The sequence below is a fragment of the Manihot esculenta genome, chromosome 1 (genome assembly GCF_001659605.2).
Source record: "Manihot esculenta cultivar AM560-2 chromosome 1, M.esculenta_v8, whole genome shotgun sequence".
NCBI classification, from domain to species: Eukaryota; Viridiplantae; Streptophyta; class Magnoliopsida; order Malpighiales; family Euphorbiaceae; genus Manihot; species Manihot esculenta.
Genome location: NC_035161.2, coordinates 9,651,476 through 9,658,804, shown reverse-complemented (window position 1 = coordinate 9,658,804; position 7,329 = coordinate 9,651,476). Strand labels below are relative to the sequence as shown.

General features: G+C 35.8%; 1 long non-coding RNA gene across 1 annotated transcript; it reads right to left on the bottom strand.

The window, feature by feature from the left end:
- Positions 1 to 2,947: 2,947 nt before the first annotated feature.
- Positions 2,948 to 4,018, bottom strand: LOC110629446. The gene is made up of 2 exons (XR_002490209.2): positions 3,729 to 4,018; positions 2,948 to 3,264 (listed from the first exon to the last, which is right to left on the bottom strand). It is a non-coding gene; the product is annotated as an uncharacterized LOC110629446 (long non-coding RNA).
- Positions 4,019 to 7,329: the final 3,311 nt, after the last annotated feature.

Below are 7,329 nucleotides of genomic sequence, written 5' to 3'. Positions count from 1 at the left end.
GGCACTATTGGAATCTGTAGAGGGTTACTAGTGACAAGTCCATCTTGGTGTGAATTGTTTGTGTTGTGACGCATTCATACGATCATATGTTTTATTGAACTATTTTTTTTATGTTATGCTCACTAGGCTCTTGTCGCTTATCCCTTTCCCCTAACCCCAGGTTTGCAGGATCAAAGTTAGCTCGGGAAGTCGGCTGAGTTGCTGGTATAGTCTATTGTAATAGTAGCTATGGACATGTATTAATTTGTGGAGTAGAATTGTGCTTTGCCCGAGTTCTTCCTTATAATCCCTATTTTATTATCCTTTTATGTAAAATTTTTTAAGTATATGTTATGTTTGTACAGAGCTTGAGCCTACCTACAGGGACCCGGGTATACGATGGGAGGTATATCAGATTACTCTAGCTACCACCCATACCCCTCATGCATGCTCTATCCTCCTTACTACCCACCATATCCAACCTGCCCTATGTTTTCACCTCCACTCCATTACCAAAATCCGACAAACCCTATCTTAGGGAGTGCTGCACCACCTCCTCCTCCCCCAGCAAAATCAGTAATTCCTAAAACCCAACCAGCTAAACCTAAAACCATCAGCTGGGAACAAGGACAAAATGACAGATTACTTGAAGTTGGATGCTCCTAAGTATTAAGAGGGTGATGACCCATTTGAGTACATTAAAGCATTGAAAATAATAGCTAATGAGTTAGTGGCTAGTGACAATAGAGCCATTCAAATGGCGGGGTTCACTCTGAAATGCAAGAAGGCAAAGGAATGCTTTAAAAATTATGTGGAATTATGTGGACCCGAAGCTGGACGGCTTATCTTGGGAACAGTTTGCAAATGAGTTTGCAGGGTGGGCTTTTCCAGACAATTCAAGGGAGTTGAAGGTAATAGAGTTTGAACAGTTAAGGCAGATGATCAGTCCAAATTTAGACCATTTTATCATGATGTTATTGATGTTAATTTACATTTTTTCTGCCTAATTTTGTGATTTTGATCTTATTCTGCAGAAAATAGTGTAAAGAGGTAATTTGGAGAAAATGCCCTTAAAACTGCCTAAAATGGAACAAAGGAGAGCAAGCATGTCAAGTTGCAACTTGAGAGGAGATAAATAAGGAAAGTAGTTTGAAATTCAAATTTCAAATCTTCAAGAGCATTCAAAATTCAAAATTCAGCTTGTTAAGGAAGCCAAATCTCAAGAAGACATACTTGCCCCCCAAGTCTTGCACATTCAAAATTCAAAATTCAAAAGGAGGCTCCACCTCATTAATGCACACTTGGGCGGCAAGGGCAGCAACTTGGGCAGCAAGGAAGACAAACTTGGGCAGCAAGGAAGAGCTAGGGCAGCACATAAAGACTATATAAGGAGCACTAAAGCCAGCCGCACGCCAACCTTGACTCCACACACCATTCGGTGCAAGACACCTCTCCAAGGCCTACCATTCGGCCACTTCTCCTTTTTCTCTTCTACCTTTCTTTATTTTCTGGTTTTGTTTCAGCCATGAGTGGCTGAAACTTTTTTTTTCTAGTTGAATATTGGTTGATACTTTAGTTGTTTCATGGATTGGGAGATCTGAACATATATTGTTTATCTTTTGTTTTTCAATATTCATGCAATCTCATGCTTAATTCCATTGTTGCTTTGTTATTTTGATCAATATGGCCAATTGATTCTTGATTACATGGTAATAATTTGTTAGTTTGGATAGTCTTAAGTCCGTAATTGCTTGGATTATTTAAACACAAGTAACTCCTGGTGTAAAAACTAAGGAAATTACATGATCTAGCAATATCACCATGCGTTTGGGTAGCTAGAATTAGGTCTTTCTATTTCTTAATGCAATTGACAGTTGTTAGATGTCTAAGGCCCAAGGACGTTCCTTGGCAACTTGTTGATTAGTGATTAGTTAGAGGACGTTCCCTAATTAATTTATACTTAAGGAGGAATATGGTGGTGAGAAGCATCTTCCATCTCCATAACTAATTTATTGAATCAAACAAAGGAACCTAAGTATCAATGATCAATCCCAACAACTGAAGTGGATCCAACTCTTCAACTAGAGCTTTTCTCATATTTGAATTCCTTTACTTTAATTATTCGCTTTACTTTATTGCTTTCATTATTAGTTTAATTGAATCAATCTCAAAACCCCCCCCCTTTATTTTACTTTCAGTTTATTTACTTTCAGTTTATTTTCTTGGTCTTGTTAAGGAAAATAGGTAAGTATCAATTCCCTGTGGATTCGATTCTTTTGCCACTATCTGCAATTGTAAAATTGTTGATAACTAAAAAGGTTATTTTTGACCGGCTTCGACAACCGCATAGTTAGCAGACTGAAGAAATGAGTGTGGATGAGTACACAGACAAGTTTCTGGAGTTGCTTCAGTATGTAGGTCAGGCTTATGACACTGATTAGAAGAAGGCTAGGAGGTATACCATGAGACTCCACTTTAGGTATTCCTCCCTGATCTTAGCAACAAAGGGAGAGAGTTTCCCATTACAAAAAAACAGTGATTTAGCGACCAAAATTTTGGTCGCTAAAAGGAAGAATTTGGTCGCTATTATGAAATAGCGACCATTTAGCGACCAAAATGAAATGGTCGGTGTTTGGCCAGTCGCTAAAGTTTTGGCGATAATCTGAAAATTAGTCGATAAAATAGCGACCAATCAACGACTATTTTTTGGTCGCTAATTTGGTGTCATGGCAAATTAAGTATTACAAAATAGCGACCAATCAGCGATCATTTTTTGGTCGCTAAATTTTGATCGCGAAATGATCGCTGTTTTGATCGCTAATTTGATCGCTATTTCGTTGTTATTTAATCGCCTCAGGAAAGAACATTTGGTCGTTATTTCATTGCAAATTAATAGTAAAATCAAAAAAATATTTGTTATTTAATTTGCTTTTGTGGCTGATTAGTCACTAATATTGACTCAAACTTTCCATTGAAAGTTTCAATAATACTATTGACCCAAAAAGTTTCACAGCTTGACTTTTTTTTTTTGTCGAATTCACAGCTTGACTAAATTGCACAACAATAAGATAGTTAATAAAACAGTACAAATGGACCTTAATCAGTTCTCTGAGAGGGCCAATAGAAAAAACCCTAACTCTATTGCTTAATGTTAACTAGATCCTAAGGTATCATCATGTCCTGAACCAACCAATCAAATCCCTCAAGCAGCCCCTCCCCTATGTATGCGCTACAGCCCATGATTTTTCAATGCCTGGTTTCGTCCATATTCTCCAGGTTTAGTACCTGCAGAAGTTTTGCAGACTCCATTTTAGAATTTCAAAAGACGAAAGCAAGGCTATAAATCAGATATAATAACTTTGGAAGAAAAGAAAAGGGAAACCAAAAAATTATATATATATATATTTAATATCAAGTCGACTTCCATAATCATTAAACCATGAAATGTTCTTTGCCCCGTTCTGATCAAATATAATAGGATTTAAAGTAGAATAGGAAGAAACAGAATACACGTGCCTAATATCATTAATAGCTGTTGAAACAAACACACCTGATGACATAATTGAGAAAGCAAGATTCACAAGTTGACACACATGCTCAAATATCAAATTAAAGTTCACAACTACACCGAGAGAGTGAATATTCCAGGACAATGAGCAGCACAGTAATAACATGGAAAAAGGACAACAAACTTCAAGTTGGTCCAAGAAAGAAAAATGACCTACAAATTACAATATTTAAATCAGTACCTTAGCAATTTCATCTGGTGTAAGAGCACCTTTTAGGTCTTGCTTATTTGCTAGTATTAGCAAAGATACTCCAGAAAGCCTCTGTCAGATTAACAAATAAGCAGAGGATTAACCAGAAACCAAAGAAGGGCAAGAAAACAATGATAAGCAACAAATAAGAAAACGCATTTCAAAAATAACTAGAAAAGATAAACACAATATTGTGATAGTCCTATGAATTTGATATAGGTTTCTGTTACAGGGTTGGAACAATCTGCACATTTTGTTTGGCTTTTTCAATGTATCCTCTATTCAAACTTGATTGCACATTCACCACTAAGTTATTAACAAAACCCAAATGTTAAAGAAAAACTAAATCTAAGTTTTAAGAGTTTTAATTATTTGAGAAATAGTATTAAAATTAATTAATGTTATAAAATAATGATTAATAGATCACAACAAAACAGTAACTAAAAATTTTGACTATAGGAACAAAACAAATAGAGACAAATTTTTATGCAACAAAAAGAAAAAGACCTTTTGGCTTCACTATTTAATTTATTTTCATATTTGATTAATACTAGTTTTAAAAATTAAATTTGATAAAATTATAATTCTTAAATTTGGAGAAAAATTTTTAGAGATAAATTAATAAAATTAACACAAACATTAAGATTTTTAATAATTTAAATAAATATAAAAATTCATGAAACTTTATATTGAATTTTTTAAATAAGAATTAAGAAGAGGCAAAATTTTGAAAGAACCCCAACATCAATCTGCCCTGCTCTAAGGTGCAATGACACTTCATCCACTCTTTAAAATTTTATCTATAAAATGGATTTCTTACAAACTAGAAGAAAAATGCAAAGGAACAAGTAACTCCAGAACTTTGCCATAAGGATTTTGGATTTCATACTATTATCTCAACTGGTACCTTTAAAAAGTTTTAGACTGATATAATATTGTTTTACCCTTCCTCATCAACACAAGTTTGCAGGAAGTCAAACATAGGTCTAGCCATAATAGTGTCTATTGGTGTCTCAACTAAATTCCAGATGAATTTTATATCTCAATTGACAAACATACCCCATTATAAGCCATGAATCACCAAGGGACTGACAACTAGAGAGAGAACCACGGACCTTGCAATTGGGAAAAGTTCTTGAGAAATGAATTTTGTTGACTCTAGTTTTCAGCAAAACGTATTCAAGTAAGAAGAAGTTATGGGAAATAAAAGTATGGCTCAATGTTGTACCATAAAATCTAGTGCATCATTTTCTTTAGTAAAACAAATACAGCTACAAACACACACTGAGAAGAATTATATATAACATAAATACATGATAACAACCAAATGGGAAACTAATTTATAATTATGTGATCTAGTGAAACAAAACTTCAGAGAAAGGACCAAAGGGAAGATTTAGATCAAGTTAAATGTAAAAACAACTAAAACATAGGGAACAAGAAAGCATTACCGTGCCAGGCCCTTCTGTGCATGGACCACCAACCAAAGCTATAATCCTGGCGCCAGTTCCAGGCAAACAAGCTCCAAGTAATCCTGAAACCACGCTTAAGGCCACTCCTGTGCACCTTGAAGCTCGATTCCCAGGAGCAACCGGCCATTGATCCGTTTGCAACTCATCCAAAAGCTATAGAAGAAAATTGGTAATAATTAAAAAAACCATTTCACTCGATCAACAAAAACATGACATTAGAATTTGAAATTTCAAAATTAGACTCAAACTGAACCAAGTACGCACAGAGCTGAGGGTATATTCACACTCAGATGCGGGCAATAAGAAGCGAGTAACACTAAGAATTGGAAACCCATTTTGCATTCCTTTCTGTAGGTATCTAACAGGGGCTCTCCTTCCCGAAACGCCAAGTCCCAACTGCTCCATAATCTGATCTTTGGAAATCTCCTTGTTGCCTCTAAACACATAAACCTTCGGCATATCTGAAAATCCCAATTCATGAACCTGCGCCTGCGTCCCAAACGAAACGAACCCAACAAGTGCGTTATCCGGCAACAACCCAACTGTATGAGATTAAAATTTAAGTAATTACTAGCTTAATTATATGATAAAATAAAATACCTCTTCCTTCAAAAGATTATCGTGCAGTGACTGAGGATGCGGCGAGGAGCAGCACCGGATGGCAAGACTGGAGCAGAGGAAGCGGCGGAGAAGAGCAAATAAGCAAGCAGACCAGCGGACGCAGGAACTGAACGCAGAATGACATTGATAGCATGGAGCAGAGGAACGATCGGCGGGAGGCGCACGGCTGTACCAGACGAGTGACGGAGAGGCCGAATGGGGGAGGGGAGGGCGACAGTAAACTTGAGAGTTGAGAGAGATTTAGGGTTGGAATTTAAGGGTTCTTTTGATAGCAGGTTTGTTTATTTAGGTTTATTTTTTATCTTTCAATTAAGATTTTATTTTTATAGTTTATATTATTTAAAATGTTTTATACTATATGTTTATTAATTTTGTCTTTAATGGTATAATTTTTTTAAAGATAAATAATATAGTTTTATTGTATTAAAATATTATACTGTATTAATTTACAATAATAATAATTTAAAGATAAATTGTACTAAAAATAAGAATATACGTAAAATTATAAAAAAATATTTTAACAGTATATTTAATCTTAATTTAAAATTTTAAATAAAATAAAATTTAATTAAAAATTAAATTAAAATTTTAAAAATAAAATGGTCGCTGATTGGTCGCTATTTAGCGACTAAACTAATTAGTCGCTAAATATGGTCGCAAATTATAACATTATATTCCCACTCAAAAAATAGTCGCAATTTCATTGCAAATATGGTCGCAAATATCTCGCGCCACTAATTCCTACTAAATTTAGCGACGATTTAATATTTGGTCGCTAAATAGCGACCAAATAAAGACCAATATTTGGTCTTTGAGCTTTTTATTAAATAAAAATATTATTTTATTCATGTAGTAGCAGAATGGTCGCTGATTGGTTGCTATATAGCAACCAAAAATTTTGGTCGCTAATTTTGGTCGCAATTTCACAATTTTTTTGTAGTGTCCACACTATAGAGGATGCAGCTAGAAAGATGGAGGCTAGTGCCATCATATAGAGAACAATGAAACAGCAAGTGGCACAGTCACCGGATTCCAAAACCTCGAGTACAGGAAGGTTTGATCTCTCTTCTCTAAGTGCAGCTACCATGGGAAGTAAAAAGTGGAGTAGATCCACTAAGAAGACTAAGAAGAACAAGTTCTAGAACAGGTTGAAGTCTGGTCTGGCAATGGGTAGTGGTTCAAGCTCTGGTTCAGATAGCTTTGGATGTGTGAGGTGTGGTAAGCCGCACAAAGAGCTTTGTTGGTTTGGGACTACAGCTTGTTACAGGTGTGAACAAGAGGGACACATGACATGTGAGTGTCCCAATGCAGCTAGGATGGCACAGTCCTAACAGACGGTTTCTGGCAGCATGGCTCAGCCAGCAGCTTTAGCCATATCATAGGGCAGAGGGCAAGGTAGAGGGAGAGGGATAGCCTCTTCTTCAGCAGGTTCCCAAGGAGAAGGTCCTTCAGCTCCAGCATGGATCTTCACCATGACACAGCAGGAAGCCAACACATCA